Raw genomic sequence first — 16,612 nt, forward strand, 5'->3', positions numbered from 1 at the left:
ACAGGCTGACAGAGCAGTGCTGCTTGTGGGTTTTGCAGGTGTAGAGAAGTCTGTGGTGTAGACCAACATTCACATACCAGGACATGTTTGAGCTCAGCACCATGCTTCTCGGAGACCCACCAATCAGGCCATCTGCTCCTTATCCTGATCATCCAATCAGATCACTTGGACCATACCGTGTGTTCTCATCCATTTCCCACAACCATTCAATTGTAGTGACCCAGAGCTGGTCCCATGAAGCACAGGGCAGGAGAGCCTGGTCACTGCAGTGAAGTCCTGATGAGGACAGATTGTTCAGTTACTTACTGACAACAGTTCACACTAAAATCTGCAACCAGTCATGTGCAAGGCTGTGTTTTCTTCATCTGTGTATATTTTTCATACGCGTATTCTGGCAAGTTTCGCGGGCGGAGGACATGACTCATTAGAGCGAGACAACAGAGGGGGGCTCAGTTAGGTGAGTAGAGGTGACTCTTCTGCGCAAATGAAATGTAGCCCGTGAAGCAGAGGGCAAGATCAGTACCCGAAGTAACCAAGTCACCCCAGTTGGAGGCTCAAACATATGTCCAAGACCACTGTTACAGGTAATCAGATACATAATTGATACTTTCACTTGTCTGTCTTCACCAATTTGTTAAAGAGTTACTTGTTGTCCAGCCTCTGCTAGTGCAGGTATAATTAGTATACAGCAGTGAAATGTAGGTGTGACAAAAATTTTGCAAATTAATAACGTGGTGCATACTTTTATTCACTTTGCATTCAGCTAAAACATAGTGTTAAACATGCTAAAGTGTTATATTCTGAGCTGGCTTTATCTAAATGCCAGGTTCATAAAGGGAGTTCTGATTAGTTTGGATACCATAAAATGGCTGCCTTCCTTTCATCAATAGGATGTTGGGGTATATCTCTAGGTGTGTGGAGTTTAAGTCAAGGGAGGTGATGTTACATTTATATAATTCCTTGGTAAGACCCCACCTAGAATATTGTGTACAGGTTTGGTCACCATATCTTAAAAAGGACATTGCGGCCTTTGAAAAGGTGCAGCGTAGGACCACAAGAATGATTCCTGGTCTTAGAGGAATGTCATACGAGGAAAGGTTAGTTGAGCTAAATCTGTTCAGCCTCAAGCAAAGGAGACTGAGGGGGGACATGATCCAGGTCTATAAGATTCTAACAGGTTTGGATGCTGTTCAACCAAATAGTTACTTCAGCATTAGTTCAAATACAAGAACTCGTGGCCATAGGTGGAAATTAGCGGGAGAACATTTCAAACTGGATTTAAGGAAGCACTTCTTTACACAGCGTGTAGTCAGAGTATAGAATAGTCTTCCTGATAACGTAGTGCAAGCTGAATCCTTGGGTTCTTTTAAATCAGAGCTAGATAAGATTTTAACAACTCTGAGCTATTAGTTGAGTTCTCCCCAAGCGAGCTTGATGGGCTGAATGGCCTCCTCTCGTTTGTATAGTTCTTATGTTCTTCCTCCGCAGTCACTGCCTTGTCTCTGTTGTCCTCCACTACCACTGCCTCCGTTATCCTCTGCTGTTACCTCCTTGTGTACACTGTCCTGTGCTGTCACCACCGTGTGTCCACTGTCCTCCACTGTCACCACCTTGTGTCCGCTGTCCTCTGCTGTCACTGCCTTGACTCTGCTATCATCACCTTGTATCCGCTGTCACCACAGTGTGTCCACTCAAATCCATCCAAACCTGTCACCAGCTTCTGTCCGCTGTCCTCTGCTGTCACTGCCTTGACTCTGCAATCACCACCTTGTTTCCACTGTCACCACCTTGTGTCCAGTCCTCTGCTGTCATTGCCTTGTGTCCGATGTCCTCTGCTGTCACCACCTTGTGTCTGCTGTACTCTGCTACCACCTTGTTTCCACTGTCACCGCCTTGTGTCCAGTCCTCTGCTGTCACCACCTTGTGTCTGCTGCCACCACCTCATCTCTGCTGTGACCTCCTTGTCTTCATTGTCTGTACCTTGTGTTTGCTGCCACCACTTTGTCTCCAGTGACCGCATTGTCTCCACTGTCACCACATTGCATCTGTTGTGACCGCCTTGCATCTGCTGTCCTCAGCTGTCACTGCCTTGTGTCCGCTGTCACCTCCTAGTGTCTGCTGTCCTCAGCTGTCACCGCCTTGCACCTGCTGCCCTCGGCTGTCACCACCTTGTATCCTCTGTCATTGCCTTTTATCTGCTATCCTCAGTCTATGTTTGAGGGGGAGGTTCCATGGCATGAGCCAGAAATGGGGAGGACTCAGACTGCACAGAGGCTGCCCGGTCATATTGTCACATGGGGGCACAAGAGTTTTACTGCTTACTAAAGACAAGCTCTCCATACACAGCTGTAGCCTCTTCAGTCTTAGTCAAATTCACCACTTTGGCACATGCGTACATCAACACACACAGTTGCTGTGTCAATATTGGAAATCCACTGTGATGACACTAAGCAGCCAGTGCAGCTGAGGAACAAGGTGTAGAAACTAGTGGATACTTTCTGGCTTCATCTGAGTTCCACAATGAAGGTCATAATCAAGTAAAATCAGAGGAACGAAAAGAAGAAAAACCTGAACGGGTCGGGGGGGGGCAGTCAAAGGCGCCTGATGGGGCTTAGTCACTCACCACCCTGCCGAGCATGCCCCTCCATATCTGTGTGCCTAACAGCCACTATGAGAGCTACTTACCATCCCCTTGCCTTGGATTAAGTCAGAAGTTCAGAGTCGTGCTCAGCACCAACCCCAGAGTGATTTTACATTCATTTACCAGACACTTTAGTCCGAGTGACATACAAGTGAGGATCAGAGCACACACTCAGACAGTGTCCCTGGAGAAATGGGAGTTAAAGGCCTTGCTCAAGACCCCAACAGCAAAATCACTCAGCCAGCCACAGGATTTGAACCCAGAGGCACAGAGGCCTAACCTGCAGAGTTAGTGAGTGATAATTCACATTGGTCAGCCAATAACATCTAATGGCAAGAATGTGTAGCAAAGATTCATGTTTATGATCCACAGTCCTCCATGTACACATGGTCGATAGATCTCTGTGCGTTCAAAGTCCATAAACCACTATGTCGTTGGTGGTTTCCTTGCATGCTGGGGCTTTAGCATTAACGTTCCTCTACGTGTTCACCTTCATTAGGTTCAGCCAATGATTCTGCAGGGCAGGGATCTGGTGGGTGAGAGAACTAGGCAGTGCAAGCAGTGTGTGCGCAAAAAGTTCAGCCAATAGGAAAGTGGCGTGTGGCAGGAAACAGGACCCAGGTATCACAGTCACACTCCACTAACCCGCCACTGCAGCGAGTGCATGGTACCTCGCAGCTATTACCATAACTAATGAGCCTTTTCCAGACCTAATCTGAGCTCAGGTTACATGCTAAACACTCCCAGGACACCACTGCAACGCTGAGCAAACATCACAGCAGCTGGACAGCAGTGCTGATGGGAAGCTAATGCATCTGGCATACATGAGGGTTACAGGATGCCGACTGGAAGTCAGGGCCAGGGCCTGTCACACCAGCAAGTCTGCCAGTTTGCTGCCGTCTCTGTGTGATCACAACAGGCTGAGGAGCGGACATCTCGAGTTACAGACGGGCTGAGGAGCGGACATCTCGAGTTACAGACGGGCTGAGGAGCGGACATCTCGAGTTACAGATGGGCTGAGGAGCGGACATCTCGAGTTACAGACAGGCTTCTGCCTCACGCCGTGATCTGACTGAAAAGACCAAACGGCAAGAGAAGCCCTCACGCACGAGATTCTCACGCAGGAACTATCGCTGCCACACAAACACACCCAGGGGAACCATAACAGTTTAAAACACATCATAAACGTGCAATAAACATGACCTGTTCTGGGTCCTGGTACAAAACCGGCACACAGAACCTTCCATCTAGAAGTCTGACCAGCACCATTTCGGTCTTCGGGAGCTAGAGGATACTGTCATCACCCTTAAGTGATGCACGCTTTGCGTGCCTGCAACCAAAGCTCAGCAGTGACACATGGAAGACCACCGCCCTCTGGTGGGCAGCCCGATCAAAAGGGGGGTCATATCACAGCCGTAGCTCTGTGCCAGATGAAGCAACCATGTGTTTGTCGTAATATAGGCACAGCCCCTCAAGTCGCGGTATTCCATTCAAATCTCACCCTTATAAATAGGATGTTAACAACAGGACGCTTCAGCGAATCAGCATCCGTGCATCATGTTCGCCTCATCTGCGAAGCCATCATTCTGCTTCCCAATAAAAAAATAAACAAAAACAAGCAAAGGTAACATGACCAACTATAACTCAATTCAATCAATAATTGTCAATGATAAGCAGACAAGGGCAGCTTCTGTTCCCAAATAATGAATGGAGCAGAGGGGGTCTGGGAAGGGAGCCAGTATTTTGGAAGGTGGGCTCCAGCCAACAGCTCCCAGTGAACACTCACTGTGTTACACTGCCACCTTTAGGTCATCTGGGGTAATGCCACACTGCTTCCCTCACCAAGCAGTGGTGTGACTGACCAGGCATATATTTACATGACATTTGCAGGCCACTGCATAAGCCCGGTGCCTCCACAGACTGACATAATCACTTCATAATAATTATGCAGAGCTGTGAATTCATAAATTTATATTCATATAGAAAATTAGAGCTATTAATAATGAATACTGAATAATCTTGTGGAGGTCTCTGAACACAGGTAGACATGATGGCTACGGTCATGTTATAGTTCTGCCCAGGAAAACAAAGATAATATAAATATGACTGTACATGCTAGTAACATAACATAAAATACAGAGTTCATTTGTCAATGAGGCAACCTGACCAGGGCTGGAGGTGACATTTACCACAGGGTGGTAACATGACCGCAGTGACTGCAGCTTACATTGATCACAGGGTGGTAACATGACCGCAGTAACTGCAGCTTACATTGACCGCAGGGTGGTAACATGACCGCAGTAACTGCAGCTTACATTGACCACAGGGTGGTATCATGACCCCAGTGATTGTAGCTGGCATTGATCGCAGGGTGGTAACATGACCACAGTGACTGCAGCTGACACTGACCGCAGGGCGGTAACATGACCGCAGTGACTGCAGCTGACATTGATCACAGGGTGGTATCATGACCCCAGTGACTGTAGCTGACATTGATCACAGGGTGGTATCATGACCCCAGTGACTGTAGCTGGCATTGATCGCAGGGAGGTAACATGACCACAGTGACTGCAGCTGACACTGACAGCAGGGTGGTAACATGACCACAGTGACTGTAGCTGACACTGACAGCAGGGTGGTAACATGACCACAGTGACTGCAGCTGACACTGACAGCAGGGTGGTAACATGACCACAGTGACTGCAGCTGACACTGACAGCAGGGTGGTAACATGACCACAGTGACTGTAGCTGGCATTGATCGCAGGGAGGTAACATGACCGCAGTGACTGCAGCTGACATTGATCGCAGGCTGGTAACATGACCACAGTGACTGCAGCTGACACTGACAGCAGGGTGGTAACATGACCACAGTGACTGCAGCTGACACTGACAGCAGGGTGGTAACATGACCACAGTGACTGCAGCTGACACTGACAGCAGGGTGGTAACATGACCACAGTGACTGCAGCTGACACTGACAGCAGGGTGGTAACATGACCACAGTGACTGCAGCTGACACTGACAGCAGGGTGGTAACATGACCACAGTGACTGTAGCTGGCATTGATCGCAGGGAGGTAACATGACCACAGTGACTGCAGCTGACACTGACAGCAGGGTGGTAACATGACCACAGTGACTGCAGCTGACACTGACAGCAGGGTGGTAACATGACCACAGTGACTGTAGCTGGCATTGATCGCAGGGAGGTAACATGACCGCAGTGACTGCAGCTGACATTGATCGCAGGCTGGTAACATGACCACAGTGACTGCAGCTGACACTGACAGCAGGGTGGTAACATGACCACAGTGACTGCAGCTGACACTGACAGCAGGGTGGTAACATGACCACAGTGACTGCAGCTGACACTGACAGCAGGGTGGTAACATGACCACAGTGACTGCAGCTGACACTGACAGCAGGGTGGTAACATGACCACAGTGACTGCAGCTGACACTGACAGCAGGGTGGTAACATGACCACAGTGACTGCAGCTGACACTGACAGCAGGGTGGTAACATGACCACAGTGACAGCAGCTGACATTGATGGCAGGGTGGTAGCGTGACCGCAGTGAATGTAGTTGACACTGGTAGTGCTGGAAGACTGAGCTTCTGGACATTTTATATCACCAGATACATAGACTCATCAACCGAGTACAGGGTTCTTCAACAGGTAATAACATATAGATACCATTACGTTAATGTTAATGCATTAGCCAGACCATCATTCTGCTTCAGGTAACGCTAAAAAAAAAAAATAAAATAAAATAATAATAATTTTCAATTATATGGTTACATGACTGACAGAACTGCAGTGCTCCAGCGCCACCTGGTGAAAAGACACTTACCAACAAACATAACGCTGGAGATTTTCTAGGACATTTTCTTTACACCCAGACTGGCGTCTTATTGCCTCCTTCACGGATGCGAAGTTTATAACCTCTATAAATAGGAGGGGGCAGTATTGTAGCGCAACCTTTCATTACTAAAAATGTGGACTTTTTCTTTAAACGCAGTAATAAAGGCTGATTGTGAGCCACCCCTCAAAAAACCGCACACATGAAACACCAACAGCCACCCGCCGCGCGAGCGAAATCCCGCCAAAACATCCCTTAAATAATCTCAATCGGTGGTGCCAAACCCCAGCTCCATTGGCTTTCAGTCACCCCACACCCATACTGCCCCCTAGGGAGCCCGCCAAGAACGACAACAACAGGGAACCATTTATAATAAAACGATATCTCCCGACCCCGAGACGGTGTGAAAATCAATATATCAGTGAGTTCAGTGGAGGAGGAGGGCAGGTATGTTAAAGGGTGTAAATGTGGGCCTGATAAAATTTTTGCCGGTTAAAGTATCTGTACCGTTGAACCTTTAAGTGGGGTACTTAACCTGAATGGCTTCAGATAAATAGGCAGGTTTTTGAAGGGGTATAATGTGTCTGGTAAGCGTTTTTATATATAATACAGATTTTCTCTTTCTATGCAATACACACAACCTGTTCCCATTCCCATAACGTAAAATACAGAGATTGTCTCTTGTGACACATAGATGCACACCCCCTGAAACGTTTGCTTTAAGGTCAGGCTCAATCTTCCTGTACAGCCGCTCTGCATCAAATTAAATTAAACTGCACCAACATATAAAATGGGATATTTAATGATCACATCTTCAAGAGCTTTTTGCGCTTGTTTGGTCACATAGCGGATCAAACTGGCCAGGAGCCGTCTTGGCTTGTGCCTTTCAGATTAGGTTCACACACTTCTATCTGACATAGTGACGACGCTGTTTGTTATATTTCAGTAAAATGTGTTTAATGCGCCATATCCTGTGACTAAGCGTGCGTCTTGCACTGTAGTAAGATCACAGCAGCAATTTGCTCAGCGGGGCTGAATATGCGCGCTGTACGGTTCATTCACAGGTTCACAGCTTCATGCATGAGGTATACCTGTTGGACCGTAAGGTTACCGTGAACCGGATATAGCAAACAGATTGTGGATTAAGAACAAGATCATAAATTGGTGCAAAAGACAAGAAGCATACTTTGAGAAGAGAGTAATGCAACTAGATCTTGCAGGAGTTCAGTTTATAAACCTGGGTCCTTATGGGGTAAAGTATGTGAAATTGGTCTTACAGTTTTTTTCGATTGCTTTGACATATTTCTCAAATGACAATTAACATTTGCAAAAATCAGATGTAATCCCCACACCATAATGTCACTATTGCACAGCAGAAAGCCATGTCTCATTGTTTCACACAAATTTCCAAATGTTTTAGTACATGAATTTGAATATTCTTGTACAATGCCCCTTATTTGGCATAATTATCTGCTGCTTTAATCTTGTTGGTCAAAATTATATTATGTAGTTTCCCGTTGTAATAATTATACACCCAAAACTATAAATGTAAGTGATCATCGTGTTCGCGATCACGATTGCAGAAAAGTGTAGCAACCTGAGCATGCTGGGAATGTTGCTGACAGCCTCTTGTTTCATAGTTGTAATTATGCAGTGTTGTTGCGGGTGTCCTAGCCTATGTCATACGTGAGCCCTGTCCGTTTCTCGCGTGTCTATAGCCATTGTATAAATTACTAACCGTGTGTGTGTTTTACAGTTCAGCGTCAGACCTCCTAGTGTTTCACCGTTATGTGTGGATTGGTAGTTTTATGGTGTTTTTGTGAGTGTTTGTAATAACTTTTTTTCCTCTGTAAGTGAGCCTTCCTGTTTTTTGCTGTCGCAACCCTTCAGTCTGCCAGACGGTACATAAATCGCAGTGATACGCCATTGTTGTATTTTTGGTTCCCACAGTACATGATTTTGTTATTCTTGTGTTGCCATTTTGTTGTTTTTGTGTGACTTTTTGTTCGCTGTTGTACTGAGTGTCTTGAGATCTGAAGCAGTCACATGTGCATGAGAGTGATTTCTCTTACCAGTGAGCTTTACATACTGTAATGTAGAGCCTTACAATGGTGAAACTGCTGGTGTCTAACAAGAATAAGTATCAGTTTGCTGAAAATGATCAGGCAGTGACAGTGAGATAGTGGGATGCAATTATCATTCATAATTGTGGAGCTCAAGAGCATACTTACACTGACATACTTACACTGGCATACTAACATTGGCGTACTGACACTGTCATACTAACACTGACATACTTACACTGGCATACTTACACTGGCATACTTACACTGGCATACTAACATTGGCGTACTGACACTGTCATACTAACACTGGCATACTGACACTGTCATATTTATGCTGACATACTGACAATATATCTAAGCGTTTTGACTCTCATGGTTAAAATAAGGTACTTTTCAATTTTGTGGTACTGATAGAATTATTTGCTTTTGAGACACTTTTTTTCTTATTTTGGGTGAGATACAACCCTTTGCAGCTAAACCATATTGTTGTGCTACATGCATAAACTTTTTGAGAGATTCATATTTTATATTTCTGAGAATGACAAGTATGTCTCATGAAATATGTCAAAGCAAATGAGGAAAACGGTAAAGATGGCAGACCTGGATGAATCCCGTTCCATACGGTTAGCCTTCTGCTCTCCATTGCCGCACCATTCATGCTATCCGCAGAGCCCTTATCAGGTCAGCATTGATTTTGTTCACGTAAGGAATGTGTTAATGGGATTAATTCTGCTCTCTACTACCCCATTGGCTGGGTTAATAAGCGTGTTGTTCTTGAATGGGCTCCAAATCACTTGTCATTACCTCTCCTGGTTTCCTTCACGAAAGTAAGTGAAAATGTTGTTATTTTTGCTTAATTAACTTTTCTGTTGGCTGCGAAATAGTGTTTGGATTTGGCTCCTGTTTATAAGGTGAAACAGGAGGGCCAGGCTTTGTTCAGTCAGGTGATAATTTGGCCACTGAAATTTTCCATTAAAACTGCAGAGCCCTTTAATTAGCTCTCGGGAAGGGGAGCCATCGCTAATCCCCCCTCTGACAACACCCCCCACCCCGCTTCCGAGGACCTCAGTGTCACGGATTTAGGAATCTATTTGGATGGAGAGTGAATAAGAATCAAAATTAGAAAGATTTTTATTGGCCAATCATGTTAAATATACAGAGAAATGTCTGGGTGGGGGTGCTCCAGTATAGCATATAACATTCAGGACAATTTGCAACAAATGGAATCAACCTGTGGTCAGAAGTGGGATGGCATGCAGCAGAGGGTGAAGTGAATAAGAAGTGAATGCAAATAACCAGGTGTGATGCTAGGAAGAGCTACAGGATCACAGCAGTGCCTGCGGCTAGCGGACCAGTCACTGTCAGGCAGGGTCACTGCTGTGGCTCGTGTTGCGGTCCTGCGTCTGCTGGCTTTGGCATTTGGATCATTCACAGTTTAAACGCCAGCCCCCAATCAAATGTGGCTGGGAATATCCAAAGTCCAGTAGCAGTGCAGAAAATGTTGAGGGGCCACCCCTTAGGATCCAGTCCCTGCGTGCAGCACCCCTGGCACTGGTGATTAAGGGCCTCACTCAAGGGCCCACTGACATGTGGCTATTCTGCCTAAGCATGGGCTCAAACCGCAGACCTTACAATTACAGGCATAGAGGCTTAGCCCGCTGAGCCACTCACCAGCCTTTGCTGTTGCTCAGCTGTGTTGTGAGCCAACTGTCCCTGAGGAAGCACACCTGGGATGGCTGTAGTATGAGCCAAAGCAGTAGGAAACACTACTGACATTAATGTTACATACAGGAAGTGACACACAGGAAGTCTGCTTGTGGAAAGGCAGTACGAGTGCCCGGTGTCTCTTCCCGTCCACAGTGGGCCACAGATGACACGGTGGTCCCTGCATGTGTGAAATCCGCTCCTAGAGCTGAGCTCGCCCTCGCATGCCACTTCATCATCACAGCCGGAGGCGCCATGCGATGCCTTGTTACCACGGCAGCAGAGGAAGCATCCGGATCCTGCATTTAAAGAGGAGAGGCTGTAATCCATGGCCTGTGGGGAAACGCTGTGCTTATCTTCAAAGGAAATGTTCTGCCTTTCGTACGAGCGCAATCCTCAATCAGACGCCGCGGGACGCGTGCACCCGTGCACGCACGTTTACGTTTACATGCCATGATAGCAGCCAGCGGGAGGGAGGGGCGGGAGCTGAGATCAAAGCTGTGTGCCTGTGTCACTGCGGGGACCTCACACGGGAGGGGGGGGTTAGCTGGCCCCCACGAACCCACATGTCTTCGCAGGTGGGGACTTGAGCTGGCTCTCTGTGCACATGCGTGCGTTTGGGGGCTGCAGTCAGCATTCTGTGCCATTCCTGCATCCAATGCAAGGCGCAGGGTTTGAGTCAGTGTAAGATAAGCACTGGCCACTGGCATTCCTGTGGGCTGGTGTGATTGGCACAGACTACATAAATAATTATATTCAAGTGTCTCCCTGGTGTCAAAAAATGAACCGCACTCACAAGATACTTATGCTATTTAGAAAAACAGTTTATTGCATCATGTATTTTGGAGTTTGAGCACGCCTATCTTTGATCCCTGGTGTCAGTTAACATTGTTAACCTAACGTAGTGCCCCATTACCATGTAGTGGAAAAACAGTGCGAAGAAGGAAGGAAAGATGGATGGACAGTAATGTGAGGTGGAGTAGGGTTAGGAGGAAGCGATGGGCTTAAGGTGATTGGCTGGGTGCCGGTTAACTTGGGCTGTGAGCCCCACAGAAGGCCTCCCTGTGGTCAGGGACGTGGGTCACCAGCTGCCTCCCATCCTCCTCTGGACGGCCGTCTCATCCTCTCCTGTTCATTCTCCATTTCATCTCATGCTTGGTTAAACTTCATAAGCTGCCTGATCTGACGGCTCCAGTGCAAGACGCCACACTGATTCTCAGCAGGAAAAGCACTGTGTGGCCTCCCTGCGACACCCAGCACAGTGCTGCCCCCTAGTGCTTACAAAAGCACTGTGTGGCCTCCCTGCGACACCCAGCACAGTGCTGCCCCCTAGTGCTTACAAACACAGTCACACTGACCTTACTCAAACACCTTTCAACTTTCTACTCTTTCTAGTGTTGTTATTTCAGTTTTAGTTCAGGTTACATCATTATCTGTTATTTCAGTTTTAGTTCAGGTTACATCATTATCTGTTATTTCAGTTTTAGTTCAGGTTACATCATTATCTGTTATTTCAGTTTTAGTTCAGGTTACATCATTATCTGTTATTTCAGTTTTAGTTCAGGTTACATTATTATCAGTTTCATTTGCTTAATACTAGAGAACGTGAGAGTTTTGTTTAACAAGGGGAAATTTTGTTTTTTAAACTAGGTAATACTGACCAGTTGGATTGGCAAAATCTACACAGGCTGAAATCATGATCCTCCAACTGTCATTAGAGATGCTGAACACAGTGAAGCCCCGTGCACTGGTTCCCTTACAGCAGCTGACACATTGCCACAATATGTGTTAATAGGTGCAAGCAACTATTTCTAGGGAGAACAGATCATTTGTTACAGTACCTCTGGAATGGAGCTTCTTACATTCATGGTGTAACTGAACCTGGAGCAAGAGCTGACTGGGGCAGGAGCTGTCCATGTGGGGCCTGACTGGAGCAGGAACTGTCCATGTGGGGCCTGACTGGGACAGGAGCTGTCCATGTGGGGCCTGACTGGAGCAGGAACTGTCCATGTGGGGCCTGACTGGGGCAGGAACTGTCCATGTGGGGCCTGACTGGGGCAGGAACTGTCTATGTGGGGCCTGACTGGGGCAGGAACTGTCCATGTGGGGCCTGACTGGGGCAGGAACTGTCCATGTGGGGCCTGACTGGAGCAGGAACTGTCCATGTGGGGCCTGACTGGTGCAGGAACTGTCCATGTGGGGCCTGACTGGAGCAGGAACTGTCCATGTGGGGCCTGACTGGGGCAGGAACTGTCCATGTGGTGCCTGACTGGAGCAGGAACTGTCCATGTGGGGCCTGACTGGAGCAGGAACTGTCCATGTGGGGCCTGACTGGAGCAGGAACTGTCCATGTGGGGCCTGACTGGAGCAGGAACTGTCCATGTGGGGTCTAACTGGAACAGGAGCTGTAGAAGTCAAATTGGTATTCATTCATTTATATGAAATGCTATTATAACTTTCTATAAAAAGTATTATATTGTGCATTTCATTAAATTCAATCCATATAATGGATGCTGCTTCATCTTAAATCCTTCTGAAATTTTCAGAACAATTGCTAAGAAATAGGCCAAGTCAAAGAGAGAGCGTTATCACGAATGACTATTGCTTTGCGTGAGCAATGCTCTGATTACATTTTAAACACCAGGGGCACAAACAGCCAGCATACTGGTGAAGGAGCACGTACATGTTTTAGTCACATCTCCTTGACCTGTTTCTGTCACTGGGATAATGCAGAAACGGGAACATTTGCGTTTTTACAACTAATAATAAAGTGCATTGCATAAATAGACCTGCTAACTAAATTAGGGTTATATATTTATTTATGTACGCCGGCAAATCCTTACTTTTTTGACGACTTCAGGACTACTTTCAAAATACTTCACTGATATGTAAGGAAACGTCAGTCTGGCGAATGCAACAGGGTGACGTGTAGCTGACAAGAGGCAGGCCAGGCAAGGCTGAGAGACGTCAGGGTCTGCGCTGAAATCCTGACATTTCATAAACTAAATATAACGGTCTTATATGAACTATTTGTATAATTCAATCCACAGCTATATTACTAAAGAAAAAACTGCCCTTCTTAAGCCGCCATGTGAACGTATTTCCACGTTTTCCCCAACACGGGGTCATGATAAGTTTTACTTCATAACGTAGCTTTCTTTGTTTTCCTCGTGAATATTTTGCGCATGTGCCTTCTTGTCAGCACACAGGAATAACGTGAAGCAGTGTTGCTTGTACTACACCTGACATAATGATGAGAAAATGGTTGTGCCTATTCAGATACTCCATGAAACCAATGAATAAGCCACTTACTGTATCATTACAGAGAATTATCCACAATGTATATTCTGGGCTGACTTTCCACAGTAATAGTAGTAAATTTTAAAAACCACGTTGTTGCACCAGGTTTATTTAGTGCTTGTAGAAGTCCTGTCTTAATAATAATGTGAATACAAGAATGTTAATTATTGCAATCTTTGTGTCTGGAGCAGAGATACCAGCTTAAATCATAAAATCTCCAGGCCAGAAGTGAAAGGACCACCACTCCCCAAAAAGCAATTGCTCAAAAAGCGTTTTCACCGGGGAAGTCAACACTTAGGTACAGCCCTGATTTCTCCTGAGACAGACCTAGTCACACGTTTAGAGGCTGGATAGGGAGAGAGCCGCTTTAATGTTAATGCGGTAATGAGTTATTTTGTGCCCCGTGCACTTAGAGCCTAAGTCAAATTAAATAAACAATATGTCCCACTGTAAATATTGATTTAAAAGCAATAAACCCACTTTTGTTCTTCGGGCGCTGTAAATAAAGCAGCAAAAACAGGCGTTTCTCTACATAATTTATGTTTTCTAGGTCGTTCAGTAATCAGTGCGATGCTTTCGTATTGGCATTTAAACTCTTAGGAAGCTTTCCGCTACATTCCCTGGAGACGTGCTCAATCAGCCATGGAAGGCAAATTATCGTTATTCAGCTTCTAATTACATGCTGCTGGATTCACAGAAAACAGAAGCAATGTTTGCCCCGAGCTGAACATCTGCAAGGCGCTTAAACGTAATACACCCAGAACATGGAGCTATGACACAGGCATCCATGGGCATGGCTGCGCGTCTGTTTTTACCATTTCAGACATCTGGTCAATATAATTGATTGATAAACTTTTGAAACGGTTTGGTTCCCTGGAATGAAAAATTTAGTAGGCTGACGGGATTGACAGGTCTCACAAAAAAAATCGGGACTTTTCCTGACAAATGAACCCAACAGAGCTCCAGCGCTACAAAGACATTGGGCGGCCCCAGCCACGGGCCTTTGGCCCCAGTGAAACACGGCAACAGAGAGGTGATTCAAGTGCTATTGGTAATGTCAGCAGACCCTTATAAAACTCACTGTCATATCACCTCCATCTGGTCTGCATTACTCTGTAATCTACGAAATGGTTATTAGTATTATTATTAGTAGTAGTAATATTATTAGTAGTAGTAGCAGCAGAAGTGGTGCTGAGAAAACCAAATTTGTGGGTAGACGCCATTTAAAACCACACATTACATAAAAAATACACATATACAGATATTAATATTAAACTATTTTATAACTACTGATGGATTAAGAGGGGAGGGGATTAAGAGATGCCATCTTACAGATGAAGCTCTCTCATTGGCCAGATTACGCTGAGAATGATGAGGGAAGGAGGGGGATTAAGAGATGCCATCTGATGGATGAAGCTCTCTTATTGGCCAGATTACACGGAGAATGATGAGGGAAGGAGGGGGATTAAGAGATGACATCTGATGGATGAAGCTCTCTTATTGGCCAGATTACACTGGGAATGATGAGGGAATGGGGGGGGATTAAGAGATGCCATCTGACGGATGAAGCTCCCTCATTGGCCAGATTACACTGGGAATGATGAGGGAATGGAGTGGGGATTAAGAGATGCCATCTGACAAATGAAGCTCTCTCATTGGCCAGATTACACTGAGAATGATGAGGGAAGGGGGGGGGGATTAAGAGATGCCATCTGATGGATGAAGCTCCCTCATTGGCCAGATTACCCTGGGAATGATGAGGGAAGGAGGGGGATTAAGAGATGCCATCTGATGGATGAAGCTCTCTTATTGGCCAGATTACACTGAGAATGATGAGGGAAGGCGGAGGGGGGATTAAGAGATGCCATCTGACAGATGAAGCTCCCTCATTGGCCAGATTACACTGGGAATGATGAGGGAAGGAGGGGGATTAAGAGATGCCATCTGATGGATGAAGCTCCCTCATTGGCCAGATTACACTGGGAACGATGAGGGAATGTAGTGGGGATTAAGAGATGCCATCTGACAGATGAAGCTCTCTCATTGGCCAGATTACACTGAGAATGATGAGGGAAGGAGGGGGATTAAGAGATGCCATCTGATGGATGAAGCTCCCTCATTGGCCAGATTACACTAGGAACGATGAGGGAATGGAGTGGGGATTAAGAGATGCCATGTGACAGATGAAGCTCCCTCATTGGCCAGATTACACTGGGAATGATGAGGGAAGGAGGGGGATTAAGAGATGCCATCTGACAGATGAAGCTCCCTCATTGGCCAGATTACACTGGGAATGATGAGGGAAGGGGGGATTAAGAGATGCCATCTGATGGATGAAGCTCTCTTATTGGCCAGATTACACTGGGAATGATGAGGGAAGGGGGGGATTAAGAGATTCCATCTGATGGATGAAGCTCCCTCATTCGCCAGATTACCCTGGGAATGATGAGGGAAGGAGGGGGATTAAGAGATGCCATCTGATGGATGAAGCTCCCTCATTGGCCAGATTACACTGGGAATGATGAGGGAAGGGGGAGGGGGGATTAAGAGATGCCATCTGATGGATGAAGCTCTCTTATTGGCCAGATTACACTGGGAATGATGAGGGAAGGGGGAGGGGGGATTAAGAGATGCCATCTGATGGATGAAGCTCTCTTATTGGCCAGATTACAGTGGGAATGATGAGGGAAGGGGGAGGGGGGATTAAGAGATGCCATCTGATGGATGAAGCTCCCTCATTGGCCAGATTACCCTGGGAATGATGAGGAAAGGGGGAGGGGGGATTAAGAGATGCCATTTGACAGATGAAGCTCCCTCATTGGCCAGATTACCCTGGGAATGATGAGGGAAGGGGGAGGGGGGATTAAGAGATGCCATCTGATGGATGAAGCTCCCTCATTAGCCAGATTACCCTGGGAATGATGAGGGAAGGGGGAGGGGGGATTAAGAGATGCCATCTGATGGATGAAGCTCCCTCATTAGCCAGATTACCCTGGGAATGATGAGGGAAGGGGGAGGGGGGATTAAGAGATGCCATCT

Source organism: Paramormyrops kingsleyae, chromosome 20, assembly GCF_048594095.1.
Source record: "Paramormyrops kingsleyae isolate MSU_618 chromosome 20, PKINGS_0.4, whole genome shotgun sequence".
In the NCBI taxonomy this organism is placed as follows: domain Eukaryota; kingdom Metazoa; phylum Chordata; class Actinopteri; order Osteoglossiformes; family Mormyridae; genus Paramormyrops; species Paramormyrops kingsleyae.